The sequence below is a fragment of the Lissotriton vulgaris genome, chromosome 3_1, assembly GCF_964263255.1.
Source record: "Lissotriton vulgaris chromosome 3_1, aLisVul1.2, whole genome shotgun sequence".
NCBI lineage: Eukaryota > Metazoa > Chordata > Amphibia > Caudata > Salamandridae > Lissotriton > Lissotriton vulgaris.
Genome location: NC_141689.1, coordinates 663,958,231 through 663,976,111, shown reverse-complemented (window position 1 = coordinate 663,976,111; position 17,881 = coordinate 663,958,231).

Below are 17,881 nucleotides of genomic sequence, written 5' to 3'. Positions count from 1 at the left end.
ACTGGCCTTGTCTGTACATGTGCATGGTCAGGCTTGGTTTGTGCATGGGGGGGATCGCCTGGGTGTACAAGGTGCTGTTGGCTTGGGTCCCTAATTGGGTGTATGCCTGTGCCTGCCCTGTGTTGTTGGGTTGTTCTTTCCAGGTATTGGGCTGTGGCCATCCCCTGTGACTGCACCTGCTCTTGTCTGCTTTCGGGTGTTACACAGGTTCACACCTGGTTGGTTCCTGGCTGGTGGGGTGTTGTCTTTCCCCCGTTGCTCAGGTGCTCCTCCTTCCTTGGCCTTCTTTGTGGTCTGCGGCCCTACGGCCCTGTTTGCCCGTGCCTGTGTTTTTGGATCCCCCGTCTACTTTGTGGGTGTTCTTCTTTCTTTGACCCTTGTGTGGTTGGAGGTCTGGGGTCTGTTCTCTAATTGCGCCTGGTGAGCCGGCTTGCGTGTGGTTTGGCTTGACCTCCAGTTGGACCTCCTTGGTGCCTCCTGCTCTCCTCCGCCTGTGTTTCCCAGGCGCTCACTTGGGGTTCTACTGGGCTGCCTGGTGGGGCTGTGTTTCGGGCTGGCTATGTTGTGGGGTTGGTGCCGGCTCTGGGGTGTGTTCCTCCTGGCATTCCCCCTCTTTTTTTGTCTGGTGTGGTCGGGGTGTTCTGTGGTCTCTGGTTTGGGTGGTCTTAGCCTGGTGGGCGGCTGGTCCCTCTGCAGTTGGGTCCTGGGCCTGATGGGGCTGGTTGTTCCTGCTATTAGTCCCAGCCTGTGGTCCTGGCTTGGTCGGTCTTTGCCTGTCCGCCTGCACCTGCTTGCCCCCTTGTGTACCTGCTCCCGCTGGGGATGTATGTTGGTTGGTGTGTGGCGCCTCCCCCTGTCATGGGTGTGGTCTTGTGGTGTTTGTCTTGCTTATATGGCTGCCTTTCTGCTGGCTCTGTTTTTTTTTGGGGGGGGGTCTTGTGCCTCTGGCTGCTCTGCTTCCTTCTGTTCCTGGGCTGTTGTACCTCTGCCTGCCCGCTGTTTCCCTGTTGTGTTGTCCCTGGGGTCGCTTGCTCTCCACCTTCTGGTTGGGTCTGGTTGGACTGCTTGATGCTCTTTTTCTACTTTGGCCTCTTCTGGTCTCTGTCCCTGTGAGGGAAGGTGAGGGCCATGTGTACTCCGTAGGCACTGGGCTCCCGGTCTGGTTCTGGGGCTTTGGCTGTTGCCTCTATTTTGTTATGGGCCTGGCTGTTGTGTTCCTGGCCTTGGCTGGTCCGGGCCTTTGGGCTGTTGCCTTGTTTGGCTTTTAGTCCTGCGTGGTCTGGTTCTGTGCCGGGGTCTCTGCTGCCCCCCCTGGCCTTTGTTTTGCCTGGGCTCTGCTGGGTCCTTCTCCGCTATGGGCCTTCCCCGGCTGTGGGTTGGGCTGCCGGGTCCTTCTTTAAGGACGGCTTGCTTGGTTTTGGCCCTGGCTTCCCAGCTGCTTTTGCCCACTAATGCCTTTATTCTGCCCTGGGGGTTTCTTCCCTACTCCTGCCCTCCCTTGGTGTCTGCTGGGCTGTTGAGTTTTGAGTGCATTTCTGCTACACAAAATGGCTGACCCGAATTACTATAAAAGGGTTCGATTTAAGATAGTCAGACATATTGCCCGAATCTGGCAAAATATTTGTAAAGCCTATGTGCTACCAGACCTACACAAATGTACTTTTCTTTGGGGAAACCCGAGACTGTCTGATATATTTTCCGATTCCTTGGGGAGAAGGTGGCAACATTGCGGCATAATACAGCTTGGGCAGCTATAAGACAAGCTCGGTTTTAGGTCATTTGCAAAGTTTCTACTACACAAAATGGCTGAGCCGAATTACTATAAAAGGCTTTGATTTAAGATAGTCAGACATATTGCCAGAATCTGGCAAGATATTTGTAAAGCCTATGTACTACCAGACCAACACAAATTTACTTTTCTTTGGGGTAACCCGAGACTGTCTGATATATTTTCCGATTCCGTGGGGAGAAGGCGGCAACATTGTGGCATAACACAGCTTGGGCAGCTGTATGACAAGCACGTTTTTAAGTCATTTGCATCTTTGAGAGGAGAATTTGGGGTAAAACACAACTCATTTTTTAAATATTTGCAAGTCAGGAATTTTTTCACTCAAGGAGAAGGCTTATTAGCCCTACCCAGTACAAACGAGGTACTAAGTTAATTTTTCCAGAAAACAGGTCGGGTTTGTATAGAGAAAGTTTACCAGAGATTCTTATCAGCCTTTAATGATGATGGTACACAGATTACAGCTAAATTGAACCGCATTTTTGAAAACCGATATTACAAATGAGGAAGTATATGAATCACTGGCCATAATTAATACCGCAGTTACATCAACTAACCTGAAGCTGCAGCAACACCGTATTATGTTTATGTTGTACTATACCACTAAGGTCATCTTTAAGTGAGCTTCGACCCATGCTTCTTTTAAGTCATGCTGCCTGAAGTGTAACGAACATGCCGCGGATCTCTCGACACATGTTTGTTACGTGCCCAAAGTTAAATATGTTCTGGGTTGAAGTTACCCGTGAGTTGAGTAAATTATTAGGTAATGATACTCAATTAACCGAGAAAGAAATTGTACAGGGGATAGTTGCTGACTCGGGCAATTTACCAAAATCTCTGTCTGGTTTCGATGTTTATAGATTGTGCTCGTTTGTGTATTGCTAGGGCATTGATCCAAACTATTAGGGCCATATGTATCAAAAAGTCATTTTGCGATTCTCAAATAGCGATTTTTTGCGAATCGCTATTTGAGAATCACAAAATGCTATGTATGTAGGATTTGCAATAAATTTTGCGAATCCTACATATTCCTTAATTGCGAATCGCAAATTGCAATTCGCAATTGAGGAATACCTTCCCATTCATTCCTATCGGCCTAGAGGCCAATAGGAATGAATGGGAAGACATTCTCAATTTGCGATTAGCAATTAGCGAATCGCAAATTGAGAATGCAATTTCAAGGGTGCAAGGGTGTCAAAATGACACCCTGTTTCACCCCTGAAATAAGCATGGGTGCACTTGTGGCACACATACATACCCTATGGGCATGTATGTGCGTCACATTGCACTTTGAAAAATGCAAAAAAGTTAATTTTTCAAAGAAATCGCAAATTACCACCAAGTTGTAGTTGGTGATAATTTGCGATTCCTTAAGGCCAATTTGCACTTCTTTGGTTTTTCTTACATTGCATTTAAGGAATCGCAAAATTTGCGATTTCTTAAATGCAATTGCAAAATAAGGAATCGCAAATTTTGCGATTCCTTATTTTGCCCTAATATATACCATTTGGCAAAATTGCATTCGGCGTTTGCGAATGCGATTTTGCTTGATACATATGGCCCTTAATCCCAAAGTTACTGAATTTTGGGCGTTACTGAGGGGGGTTTTCAAAATGGAATTGGCTTTAGCAAAAGCAAGGGGTCCACGGTCAAAGGTTTAATTTGAGAGAGTTCGGTCGAGCCTTCAGTGGGAGTAGTGGACACTCCATCTACAACATGTCATCTCATGTAATGTTTGCATTTATTTGTAATTCTCCAACATTGTTATGGCACTCTTTTTCGTATGTGTTGAGCTTTGCTCTTTGGTTTTTTTTGTGTTGTGATGACGGAATGTATTTTGCTCTTCTGTGCTATTTATGCTTAATGTATTTTACTGGTGGCTAATAAAAACTTTCTATAACAAAAAAGGATTTTAGAGTGCCTGTGTGGTCTGCTGGCTTCCGTCCTGGCTTCTCTTGCCTCTGTGGCTTGGCTGGTTTTGGGGGATCTTTCCCTTCTCTCGGTGGTTGGGGTTTCCGGGTTGTTGCTTTTGGTCCTGTCCTGCCCCTTCCAGGCCTTTGTGGGTTCCATATTTCCGGCCTGTCTGATGTTTGGTCGGCTGCCTGCCTGGTCTCTTTGGGGGGGTCTCTGGCTGGCTTGTTCTTTCGGCCTTAACTGGTCTTGGATCGTCTGCTGCTTGTATTGGGGCTGACTTGGGGTTTCTCTTGCTGTGGTCCGGGGTTCTCTGGGACGCTTGGTCGGCTGGCTGTTCGGTTGGGGGACCCGTTGCACCTCTTCTCAGGTGGTCGGTGTGTTCCTTCTCTGGGGCTGTGGTTTCCTGCTCCGGTGACCGTGGGTGTGCGGTTGGGGTGTTCTGCCGGGGCTCTGTTGTGTTGGGTAGGGTCTCCCTCTTGTCCCCCTTGTTCTTTGGTTTGGCCTGGTCTCAATGTCCTTGAGGGTTGGCCTCACTAGCCCCTGCTGCTCTGGCCTCTTCTTTTTGGGGTTCCTTGTGTGTTCGTTTGGCTGTCGGGATTCCCTTTTGTTCTTGCTGGGGCAGACTCTGTGTCTGTACTGCTGCCAGGTCCTTTGTGGCTGCCTGGGGGTGCTGGGCTTATTGGCCTTTCTTCCGGTGGGCGCCTTTGTTGGGGCCTGGGTGCTCTCGTTTCTCTGGTTGGCTGCCTCCTTGCTGTCACTGTCGCCTTCTGTTTTCCTTGGTCCTGGTTTCTGGTCCTTGGTTGTGTCCCTGCTGGACTGTTTCTAGCTTGCTGGATGGTCTGGCCGCTGGGGGTGTTCTTCCTTATGTGACCTCCTAGCTGCACTTTTGTTGTTGGCACCCTCTGTTGGTTTTTGTTTGGCGTGGTGTTCCCCCTCCTGGTTTGATCAGGTGGAATCTCCTGGTGAGTACTGGATTCCCTCTGTGGGCTGTCCTCTTTGTCTTGGTTGTTTCCCGTTTGTTTTTGGTGGGTGCGAACCTGCTTTGCTGGTGTGCTTTCCTTTCTGAGTGCTCTGCCTGTTTCCGGCGTTTCTCCCTTTTGCTTCACTTGGGTTGCTGCCTTTGGTGTGGATCCCTGGGTGTGCTTGAGGGTTTTGGGAGGCCGGGTTTTTGTTTTGGTATTCTCCACTTTGTCATGAATGGGTTGAGGACAGGAGGGGCCTGGGGGAAACCTCTATTGCTTACAGGTAATCTTCATTACTCCAGGTCCCGTTGTCCTTATCCCATTCATTACCCCCCCCCCTCCTTCCCAGACATCCGGCCTTCTTGTTGGGGGCTTGGCAGTACTGGCGGAATGCTGGGTAAATACTGCATATGTACTCCCAGTGGGAGCGGTTGCGGTTAGGGTCCCAGCATTCCTCTGTTCTTTTTTTTCTGTCTGGAGATGATAGTCTCCACTTTGTCATGACTGGGACGACGACAACGGGACCCAGAGTAATGAAGATTACCATTAAGTAATAGAGCATTTGCACTGACCTGTCGTTGGCAATGGCACGGTGTGCACTCAATGATGTGTGCAAACGTTGTTGTGCTCTGATACAAACTTTCCATTTCAACAGTGCTGGGCTATCTAGTCTGGCCTATGATTGATTTAACACCTTTTAAAGTTTGTCTTAATGAATTTTTTAATTCTGCTGGCTCGCACATATATTGTCAGGTAATCCACTGTTAGTGCACTGTATGGAAATGTGGCTGCAGTGCCTCAAATGTGCTGATGGAAGGGATTGTCTTTTTGTTTGGGAGATGTCCATTCAAATTGCCTTCATTGCTGTGTTAGCTGTCAGTGAAAAAGACTGAAAGCTGTCAAAAGCTTCACGTTTGACAACATTACATATGGATGTATTCTGTATCTTAGAGGTCACGACGAAAAGTCCCAACAATCCGAAAAGAAAGATGTTAAATTGAAGAAAACTTGGGTGAAAAGCTGTCCTTTTGGTGCAACTACAGCAGAAATAGAACTTTTTAATCGTGATGCTTGACAAATGTTGTTTGGTTTTTTAGGCTAGGAAGGCAATCCCTAATATGATGCTACTTTGATTTTCATTACATTTACAAAATGCTCATATTATTTTCCTCGCTCTGAAATGCGTATAGGGGCAGATATATTCAGAAATGTACACGTTATAAAAGCATACGCATATGGAACACATACTCAGCAGACTTTTCACGTTACAAATCGTAAGGTCGGCAAATGTTGGTATTTTTAGACTAAATTGTCACAGCATATCATTATAAATGACAGTAGTTAGCAAGACTTTCATGTGTTCTAGAAAAAATAGGATTTACCATGTAAGACACTTCAACATTTTTATTATGAAGTGCAATTTTGCATAAATCCTGATTAATGCGTACCCCATATATTACGTGATTTGTTTGTGTTACTTAAACTTTTTACCACTACGATAATGTCACACAGAAACAAAGAAACCGGTCTTGTGCGCAAGCACAATTTAGCTTATTCCTTAAAATACTGTAACAAAACACCCGGATTCGGTATCTTGTGTGATCCTTGTACATGCAGACAATTTTTACATTGATATCCAATGAAACGTATACCTCATGACATAGGTGAATGACATATATCCCCATATCAACTGGCAGACTGAACTTTCAGTTTTGTAACCATACAGTAAATCTGTGTACATCTTATGTTATCTCAATAAAACAAGAAGATATTAACATGATGGTTACACAAATAGTTAAAAATTGATTGAGATACACAAAATCAGGCATGACAAAGGATTACTTAGATTGTACAAGTTCACAGGTGTTAAATTATCTTATGACCTATCAGTGCATATATATGTCAGAAGACGAAATGTGGTGCAACCTGAATATGCCTAAACACCAGTGTTGTGATGCGAATATAAATCCACCTTTACCTCTGCACACATTACATAGCATATATATATATATGATATGGGAAATATGACATGGAAAATGCCTACTATTTACAATGTGATCAATATAAAGCATACAATCAGAAAATCAAATGGGGGCCTATTCACAAAGGCAGATCTATGTATAGAGATGTTGGTTCACGTACATTTTTGCCTACGCCTTGAAGGAAAATGTACTCCTAGTTGAAAATCAACAACTCTAAGCAGAGATTTTCACTCATCAGTAGACGCATATTCCTACCCACCATTACATGGGGTTGGAGACATTTATGACTAAACTTACTGGCAGGCGTTTTCTCCTATTGAACAGCCTACATCCCGCAACCTTCTAGGTGTCAACGGTCAATGTGCAGGACATCAAGCTGGGTGTTTCAGATGGCCGTGTGTGTGTGGGGGGGAGGGGCTGCATGTGTGTGTGTGTGAGTGTGTAGGTGGTTGACATGGACACATATTGTAATACGAGAAGATCAGTTCTTTCCACAGCAGTCTGCTATGTATTTGTAAAATCAGTCGAACCATGTACAACATTGCTAACGACATACAACACCTCCCAAGGTTGATGGAGAGACAGAACCTCGTCTTGGAGGGGGTAGAATCCATGGTGCCATGCCATAGTCATGGTTCTCAGACAAGTCATCTCACATAGGGGTCAGACTCAAGCAGGAAGGCCAAGGAGGGAAACTCAGGAAACAGAGGGACAACCACCGCCTGCAGGACCAAAGTCCTCACCAATCCACCTGCTGCTAGTGCACAAACTGACCCTTAACCTCATGGGTGCTCAGTAATGTGCAGCGGAGGACGTTGCAGGCATGGACAGCAACCACCATCCCCATGAAGACCACATCCATTAGTCACAGCCATATATTTGCACAACACATCCCTCCGTGTGTGTTAACCTATCCCACTACTGAATACATTAGTCATTTTGAATGAACACCATTGCACCTACTGTACTGTCCACTTGTGAGTCATCTAATGTGTGCCATGGCCTGACTACAGGCGAATGTTAGTAATGTCATGGAATGTGTCTGACAGTCTTGGTCATGTACTAATCACCCTTTGGGCACCATACACATATCCATCGACAAGCATACCTACACGCTCTTAACAGAGTCACAACATATTCAAGTTTGCAAAAAATCAAGATTTAGAGTTTTTGTTGAATTAATCCTGAAAAGAGATGAATAGCATGCGGCAGAGAAGCTTGCCCTGGGTTTGTGGCATCCGGAGAATGGAGCTTACCTTGGTGTTGACATACTTATTCAGGATTTAAAATGCCCCCAAACACCAGGAAAATATGGCCTGGCCAAAGGTTAAGCTCTGTGGTCAAACCTATACTTATAATTGGTGTTGGCCGCTGGCACTAGTTTTAGGTAAAGGGCCTTATTGTAGATCAGGCCCTGAGACCAACCTGTGCATGAATGATGGTTGAGTACATTGGGGATGGCCAGCCTCAGGGTTTTGGGCCCAGGGCTGGTTGCAGACCCGCAGCAAGACTCGTTAATTTAGTTTGTTACTTTCTGTCACCCAATATCTTTCTTCAACTCCCTCATATCTGCTCTCAGTCCCTTCTTCAATTTTAGTTTCTCTGTTTCATCCACTCTTCCTTTCATCCCACTTACTCCTTCTCACACATTTCCTCACTCCTCATTCTGTTGCCAACCTGAAGGCTATACCTTGCAACCAACCCCTTCTGCGTACACTTGAAGGCAATATGCAGCAGTGGTTTTCCACTCCTCCGGAGGGTTATGTGCGTGCCAAAGTTGCAGTTTCTAGTAACATTGATCAAGAATAGTTAATTAGATTCAGATTCAACTGAATCTGCCAGCGATGAGGACAGAAAAATGTTTTAAACGGCTCAGTGAACTAAGATCATCACCTTAAAGACAATTATTTCACAAACTGGAAGCCAATGCAGTTATTTTTTTTAAATGGGATGATATATTACTCTTTAGTCAGCCTACCTATCAGGGAAGCAGCAACATGTTGGATCAATTTAGGTTGATTAAGTAATTTAACTGAGGCATATAGGACAGTGGAATTCCTAAAGGCTAGATGAGATTGAGCAAGTGCATATATAATTGGAACGTGAATTTGCTATATAAAGAAGAAAACATGATCTAACTTGTTGCAACCAAAAAAGAGGTATTTGTAACTCAAGAGTCATGGGATCAAGGTACATTTGCAAGTCTCATATGGCTAAATAGGAAGCATGGTAAGGTCCCATGAAGGTGGGACAACGCAGGGATCAGAGGTTGAGAACTCCATCAGTTGCAATCGTCATTACGGTTTGGGAAAGATTCAATTTAAAGCCCTTTTGCAGCATTCTCAACGTACAAGACGAAGGCTATATAAAAGAGAGGGTGACTTCTTGCGGTTGTTTTTATGGCTGCATTTTGTGTCCTGAAAAATGGTAAAAGAAAGACTCTAAAATATGTTTTTGTTTGCTTTGAAAAACTTTAAAGAAAAATAATTTAGGGCAGTCACTCTTGTTAACATTTCAAAATACGAATTTATGAAATGTGCATCTGATTAAGATTAGTGGAGATTTTTTGACAAAAACAAAATATCTGTTTCATATATGTTGAAATGCAAGCTCTTGATAAAACCTGTAGGCCCACATTTTAACCCCTCCCATGCTGGTGACGGAACCGCTCCGTCACGCCCCTCGGGTGGGCTGTGCTGGTGGCGGAATTTGCGCCTGCGTGGTGCGTTCTATTGAGCAGGAGGGGCCGTGACAGAACCGTTCCGTCACAAGCAGAGCTCACCCGAGGGGCGTGACGGAGTGGTTTCGTCACCAGTGTTGGAGCGCCGTGCGGCCCCCGCCCCTTAGCACTGGCGGAATAGCCGCTGCAGCAAAAGGGTTAAATTGTGGTGCTCAGAACGTTAACAAAGTCTGTAGGTCTGCCTTACTTAAAATGATACCTTTTATAATATAAAATCACATGGTCAGCTGTGGGTGCCAGCAAGAGGTTTGGCGCATTGCACCCAATCTTGTCCTGGGCACAGGTGTCAGCATGAATTTGGGTGCACAGGTTAGTCGCTGTGTATAGTGGAGGGTTGAGCATCAGTGTCAGGTTGGATACAGGGCTTGTAGAAGGCTGGGACCCGAAACGCCTAGATCATCCATACATTTTTGATTGCACTATGGTGTGTTAGATAAAATATATTCACACCAATCCCATAGTGTAGTTTTTTTTAATAAAACGAGGGATGCAGACTCTGATACAATCGTGCAAAGTTTATAGCAAACTGTTTACCATGATGCATTTTGGCCAAGCCTGGCCTTGCTCAAATATACAATACAATACAAACACTTCATTTTATAGTGCACACACAATTAATAGTCACCAACTTCAGGCTATGCAAAGATAGGCATACTTTCTTGAAGAAAGACTTGTGTTATGAAAAGAAAACAGTTTGTCACATAAGCATTTGAATTCTTAGACAGTAATCCCTGTGTATATGTGCATATACATAAACATATAGAAATATCTGAATAAATAAGAGACAATAACACATTTTGTAGAAGATGTGCAAAAAAGGCAATTAATCATTTTAGTTTTATCATGTCATTTGGTATTTGAATATTATTCATATCTGTTTTCTATCCAAATTACACCCTTAGGTTGTAACCTGCCCAACATCACCAGCATTTTCAGCACCTCTCACCACCGCCGCCACCACAAGATCCTGGCGGAGGCGACTGTCTTGTGGCGGTCCCACTGCCACCATCATAATTGGGTGGGAGGCCCGACAGGATAGCAGTGGTCTGACCACCGTTCATTGGTATGGCGGTCCCAGGGCCGTTGTACTCTTAATTAGGTCCCTAGTTACCATTTGAAAATAAGTGTTTGTTTTGCCAATAAATCTGGTTCAGTTTGATGGATCTTCACAAAAGTTTCGAAATTAGTATGACGCTTAGTCCAGCTGCTGTGTTCAAAGTTTCAAGGTGATTTGTCAAGCAGGGGTTTAGAAAAAGTGGTGAGTCCCGAACTGCTGGATGCAATTACATCAAGATTTGCAGAAAGGTAGGTTTTGATTCACAAAGTGACCTTTTTATCATTTGGTGTAAATCCGTTCAGTAGTTTTTGAGATATTAAAGGAAAAAGATGCATAGATATCTAGTGACACAGACACTCTGCGGATTTACCTGCAGTAAATCTGTGGCTCCACGCACCACAGCAAGGCCCTGATTGGCTGGCCGAAATCTTATAGAAAAGTTGCGGCCACCATTTTCTTTGTCAGGAAATGCTCGCTTAGTCTGAAAAGCAGTTTGTAAAACAGATGAGGGGGTCAGGGTAGATGTTCCCTAACCTTTATTTCTGTAACAGAAGGCACAAAAGCAGCCATGCTGCATAAGACATTGTCTACAAATTTATTTTTACCCACATGCAGGATCCACGGAGCTCCACAACATATCCAGGGAGCTCATTGTGACTAAAAGAAAATATATAAATGCTCACACACCCATTCACAGATCGACTCAGACGCTCACATGCCCACTCATAGACCCACTCAGACACTCATGACCACAGTCATAGATCCCCTGCGGACCCATGGATACACCATGAAGTTACACAGATGCTGTGCTGAGCATTGTGGATTTGTGGGAAGCAACAACCAAATTGGACTTCTTCAAAGGAAACGTGAAAAGGGTTAAATAAATGCTAACCATTTAGAAGTGGTATGAAAAAATAAAAGAAAGGAAGACTGAGATGTGTGAAGTAGAGCAGCATAAGTAAGTGCACATGGTGAGGGGCAGCCATTTTAGCTGTTTTTTTTCTACACTGCTTAGTACCTCACATATTTCATCACTCATGACATAGTCAGTGACATCACTCATGACGTCACAGATAACATTTCAAATGACATCAGTGATGACATCCCTGATGATGTCACTTCTGACATCATCCAGTGATTGTGAATGTTTTTTAAAAGTTACAGAGTATTAAAAATACATGCTAAGGTAAGTGACTCTGAGAGTTCCTATATGAGTGAGTGAAAAGATATGTAAGTGGTGTATAAAAGAGTGAGTGGGTATGTAAGAAACAGTATACATGAGTGAGTGGGTGTGTGAGTTCTTGTGTTGGAAGCAAGTGGGTATCTGTGGGTGTTTGAGTAAGTGAGTGACAGAGTGACAGAGTGAGTATATGTATGAGTGAGTGAGTTGATGTGTAAGGGGCTGTAATGATGAAAGGATAAATGAAAGTGGTGATAAATGAGTGGCTGTATGGGTGAGGGTGCTGCTCTGTCAGTGGCTGCAAAAGATAAATGAGAGAGTGCATGAGTGGCTGAATGGGTGACTGAGCAGGTACATTCATTTCTGTATAGGTGAGCAACAGGGTAAATAAGTGACTGTATGGGTTCTTGAATGGGTGAGTAAGTAGTTGTATGGGTGAGTGAATTGGTATGTGAGTAGCTGTATTGGTGAGTAAGTGTTTTTTGAGAGGTTGTATGAGGGAGTATGTGCTTGTCTCAGTGACTGTATACATGAGTGGGTAGATGCATTTGTATATCTACGAGTAAGTGAGCAGATGTTTGAGAACATGTATGCGTGAGTCAGTGGATGTGTGAGTGACTGTATGGGTGAGTGAGTCGTTATGTGAGCATTTGTATAGGCAACTGATTGAGCATGAGAATGGTGTATGAGTGAGTGTGTAAGTGTCTGTATATTTGTATGAATGGATGTGTCATTTGAAGTAATGGTCAGTGAGTAGGTGCCTGAGTGGCTGCAAAAGATAAATGAGAGCGTGCATGAGTGGCTGAATGGGTGACTGATCAGGTAAATACATTTCTGTATAGGTTAGTGACAGGGTAAATAAATGACTGTATGGGTACATGAATGGGTGTGTAGGTGGTTGCATTGGTGAGTGAGCGGATGTGTGAGTGACTGCATGGGTGAGTGAGTAGTTATGTGAGTATTTGTATAGGTGACTAATTGAGCATGAGAATGGCCATATGAGTGGGTGTGTAAGTGTCTGTATATCTATATGAATGGATGTGTATTTGGCTGTAATTGTCAGTGAGTAGGTGCCTGAGTGGCTGTATATGTGAGTTAGTGGTTGCATTAGAGTCTGTATGGGTGAGTTGATGTCCGAGTGGCTCTATGAATCAGTGAGTAGGTGTGTGAGTGTGGATGATGTCATCAGTGATGTCATTTGAGTTGTCCAACAAACGTTTTTTTATTCTATTTCCTAGCTATAATGTTCCTGTAACCTTTATTTTTTCAGTGAATGTATATAGTTTTTTAACTAGTAAATGTGTTTTAGAGTGGTGGAGAAAGGGGGCAGGCCTCCAAACAGCTCTCACAATTCCCACTGTGTCACACTTACTAGATGTAACAGGAGGGCATATTTGCTCCTAAGGACCCTCAACTTCCAAAACTATTTCATCCCACAGCCAATTGTGCGCCAGGAGGCGCATTTCCAAAGTGGTGGAAAATGGGGACATGGCCTTCGAAGTCCTCTCAGCAATTAGGCAGCTTGAGACTTACTGGAGGAAAACTTGAAGGCTTGTTGGCCCCCAAGAACCCCCAGCATCCTAGGGGACTTCATCCTCCAACTAACATTGCCCAGGAGGTGTGTTTACAGAGTGGCGAAAAAAGTAGTGGGGCATCCAGCAACTTGCCAGTCTTTTTTTGGTGAGGGGGCTGCATGATACCCTTCCCTGGGCCAAATGTGGCTCCTGTGCCCCCAACCCTAGGGCAAGGACTATTTTGAATTGTGGCGGTGGCTCACCTGGCACCGCTCCCCAGGCCAATATCGGCCCCTAGGGTCCCACCCCCGGTGCCTGGCCTTTAAAAAAAATAAAACACACATTTAAAGGTGAGCACCCTTGATATATAGCAGGAGCTGACCCTGGTGAGTGATGGTCTTCAAGACCAACTATGGCTCCAGGAGGGAGGCTGCATGGCCCCCCTCCATTCCACAACACAGCTACAGGGAGTTAGTGGTTCCCGGGGCTGTGGTGAGGCTGCGCATTCCCAACTTTAACCTTCAAGATTTGCCACAGGGAAATGGTGGTCTTCAGGGTACCACGAATCCCCGTATTCTTTTGCTTTAGCCTCAGGAAAGTGGCAGTCCCCAATGCTGCGAGGGGATCATATGGCCCCTCGTCTGAATGATGAAGCCCTGGTGTAGAGGGGAGGCTGCCTCTGCCCCGTATTAATTTACATTTGCCCTCGGGTGGTGGCAGTCCCCAGTGAATGGGGGTTGCCCAGCAGACAACTCCTACATAACTTACGAACAATGCCCGGAGAGGTGGTAGGACTGCAGGAAAGTCCAAATGGGCCTCCCCACACTAAATTTACAAATAGCCCAGGGGAGGTGGTGGTCCCTGGAGCTATGGGGGTCTATGCTGGCCCGCCGCATCATTTTAAAATTGTTTGCCCAGGTGCAGGTGGTCCCCTGAGCCCGGAGGTGCCGCGTGGGCACACCCCGTATAAATAAAATACACTGCACCAAGGATTTGACATACCAGGGGGCTTCTTATAAAAGAAACACAAGAGCCAGCATGAAATTTGTTTCTTCAATTTTGCGGCAGATCCACAAGCAAATCTGCAGCATCATTGATTTACAAATGTTTTAATCCGTGGTGGGGTCCCTGCGGGAGCTCCCCCACCTTATCAGGGTATTCTTACCCTACCCCCTTTTCTTCACTTTTTACATTTTATGTGGGACTCTACTTCAAGCCGAGTCCTAAGATGGCGGCCAACACTTCCAGCCAATCAAATTTCAGCACAGAGACTGTGGATTCACGAGTCCACTGCAAAGATCTGCATCAACGGATATCTATGTTTTCTAAACTTAAATATGTCCAAAACACCAAATCATCAAAGGCACGTTTTCTGGACCAACATCTAACTTTCTGCCAAATTTAGTGTTAATCCGTTCAGTTGTTTGGGCTGCAGTTGTGTTCAAAAACCCACATGGGAAAATGCATGGGAAAAATACTTTTTGGGACTCCCCTTTTTCTCAGCCCCCGCTTGACGGATCACCCCACAACTTTGAACACAGCAGCTGTAGCAAAAGTTTAGAAAATTCTGTGAAGATTTGTCAAGCGGCACTAAAGCTATTGGCATAACAAAAAATGCTTTTCAACCCCTACAAAGCCACCACATCCATCCCTGGCAACAGCGACAAAGGAAAGCTCTCCTCCTCCTCTAGTAAATAGAGCACATAGAGTCATCAAGGCCATAATCCTCTTTCTGATGACACCGACACTGAGCCCCCAGTGAAAAACAGAAGGGGTGGAGGAGTGGTCAAACCAAAATCATTGAAGATGACCAGATCTGGTAAACAAAGAGGGAACTTGTAAGCTGGGCATGGGCCACCCCCCAAATCAACTCTACTGACTCTGTCATCCTCTGCCCTCAGGCATACGACAACGACTTGGAGACTTTGCTTACTGTTCTCCTAAATCCCCTTTTATCGAAACTCAGTCATATTGAGGATAGACTCTTTTGTATTGATGAGACGCTTAAAAACAACCCTCCTCAGAGTACAAATTCAGGAATAGCTGCAGGTGCAGCACCTTTCTATGGGGAGGAGTGTTAAGGAGCCCAAAATATGATAAGAACCAACTGTCCGAAAAAGTCATTTACCCTAATATTACCAGAGTGCCTGAGCCCTCAAGAGTGGTTACTCATCCGCAAGGACCGAAGCTGGCTCCACAACAAAGCGAGTAGTCAGACATTACGAGGGAACTTATAAGCACGTCTCATTCACACTCTAAGATTAGTATAAGTAGATCTGATACACATTTACGGGCAATAACCAGGGGGGTTGGACGTATCAATGAAGCTAAATTACAGAAAGTCCCCATACAGAACGTGTCTATCTTAACATACAAATCCCTGCACCTTCCAATTGCGGCAGCCCCTCTCGTTATAGTGTTAGGTAACGTTTTGATGGATAAAGCCCTTCACTGGCTGGCCCAGCACACTAGTGGTGTATCCAGGAGGGTGGTTCCTCTTGCACGTAAAACCATAATAGTCAGGAGGGCAGTATGGTTGGGGTCCTCGCCTAAATCACTGGAGGGGGATAGTATGGTAATAAATGTTAATAACTGTTCAGCATCAAGCTAATTTCAGCTCAACTACAGGGAGTTACCCCAAAAGGCACCCAGATTATAGCTCTTCCATTAGATTACTTTTACAGGCCACCGCCAGTGTCGGCCCTAGAATTTAGGACATTCCCAAGGGGAATTAGATCAAGGCCTGGAACCGTAAGTGAGGTATGGTTACCCTGTGAGAACAGATTTGCACCACTCTCTGACTTGGAACATTGTGAGTGACTACATCACCATCCCACTATGGGGCAGGTCATTGTGGGCGCTCAAACACCTGGGATCCCCTAGTAATTGCTAACACTGAGGCGAGGAAGGTAAATGTTTATAAACTCAAAATAGCCTCACAGAATGTGACGGGTATTTCAAGTAAACTGGCTGATGTACATTGGAAAATATCTGGCACGGCCAGATTATCTCCTGTATACAGAAGTCATGGGCCACGGAACCGATTTTTATAAATGGGTACTGTTCACTTGAGACCATGGCAGCCCTGTCAGTGTCAGGTACCTATCTTGTCAGATTTCCCCCAAAAAACTTTGAGGCAAGAAACACAGGAATCAGTAATTGATTTTATATTGCTCTCTATCCCCCTTAGTGATAGTTGCAGGTATATAGATGCACAATTCACGACCTACAGCAATCATGCCATTTTAACCTGTGCAATCCCCCTTACTTTTAGGGAAGTAATTAATCAACAGGAAATAGATCTCCCCTTACTGTCTATGCAAAATGGTTACCAACTATGATGGGCCGAAATAGATAAACTTAACCTTATCCCTGAAATAATAAGGATCACTTATGATAACATGGTAAGTTGTCTAGACCCAGGTAATTCCCCTCAACCCTTGGTATCATCCTTCACGGAACTCTTAAGAAAAATAAAGGTGGTTACCCGGAACAAAAAAAATATAGCTGTAAAGGCTAAGGGTTGGTTTGACTCACCCTGTTCGAAAATGCGGAATACTCTCCGGTCAGCTTTGAGAGCCCAAACCAGAAACACCTCCGCAATTACGTCACTTCAAAGAGAATATAAATTTGTAAGAAGAAAAAGGGAGAGGACCATGAGGGAGTAGGCCTGGTCCAAACTTGAACAGGCAAAAATCACTGGCAGTAGTGCCCCTTTTACTCATTAAGTTTACTCTGACAGGGACACCTTTAAGAAATTGTTCTAAAGAATCTCACCAAATGTATTGGGCCTTCTCCAGCAGTCGGGGTCCAGTTAGAATTCCTTTCTGAAGTTCTGCTTGCGAGTACCAAGGTATCCAACACACAAGCCAAGGTTCCGAAATCTCAAAGAGTGTTCTGGAAAGTGTGAAACTTCAGTTCCGCAATCCACTTGAACAAGACCCTGACAAATCCACTGGTATTCCAGGCTGGGGATTCTTTGTGGGGATGTCCAAGTGAGCTCTGTTAACCTGTAGCTTGCAGGGAGTCGACTCTTTAATCAGTTTGCAGCAAGGTAGTCCACAGGGCTGCAGTTTCAGTTAGTGCAGTCTTCAGAGGCCAAGCCTTAGAAATCTTCGCACAGCAAAACTTCTCAGCAGGGCACTTCTTGCTTCAGTAAGTTTCAAGCAGCAGATCTGGAGGGCTCTGCCCCTCTCAGATACTTATTCAAAAGTCTCTGGGTCAAGCAACAGGTCACTTCTGACCAAAGAGAGCAGGGTAACTCCTCATAGTTAAGACCAAATTCTATAGAGTGTGGCAATATTTTGTCCCAGAGTGCATCAAATCTTCCAAATTCATAATGGATGATTTTCCAGCAAGGTGGTAAGAGCTGGCTAAACATACTCCCTGGGATGGCTTTTTTCCATGGACTCTCTCCCTACCATCTCCACACACCTTCCCTAAGCCTAGTCCTGACTCTGGGTCAAGAGTATAAAAGTGAAACTGAAACCCAGGCCTCCCCTCTGCCTTTGAAGATTTACGACTCTACCCCCTGGCCTGGCATTCCTACGGAGCAGCACACTGCCCTCCCAGCAAAGTTGTTAACCCCAGGGCTTCTTTATCACCTCTTCAAAGCAGCCTGGCTAATCCGCTTAACTCTGTCCAATCAGGAAGACCACTGGAATGCAGAATTTGGACTTACAAACAAGAAAGTCCTAAAACTTCTTGTATGTACACTTTAGGAGAAATTCAACAATATGATATTGT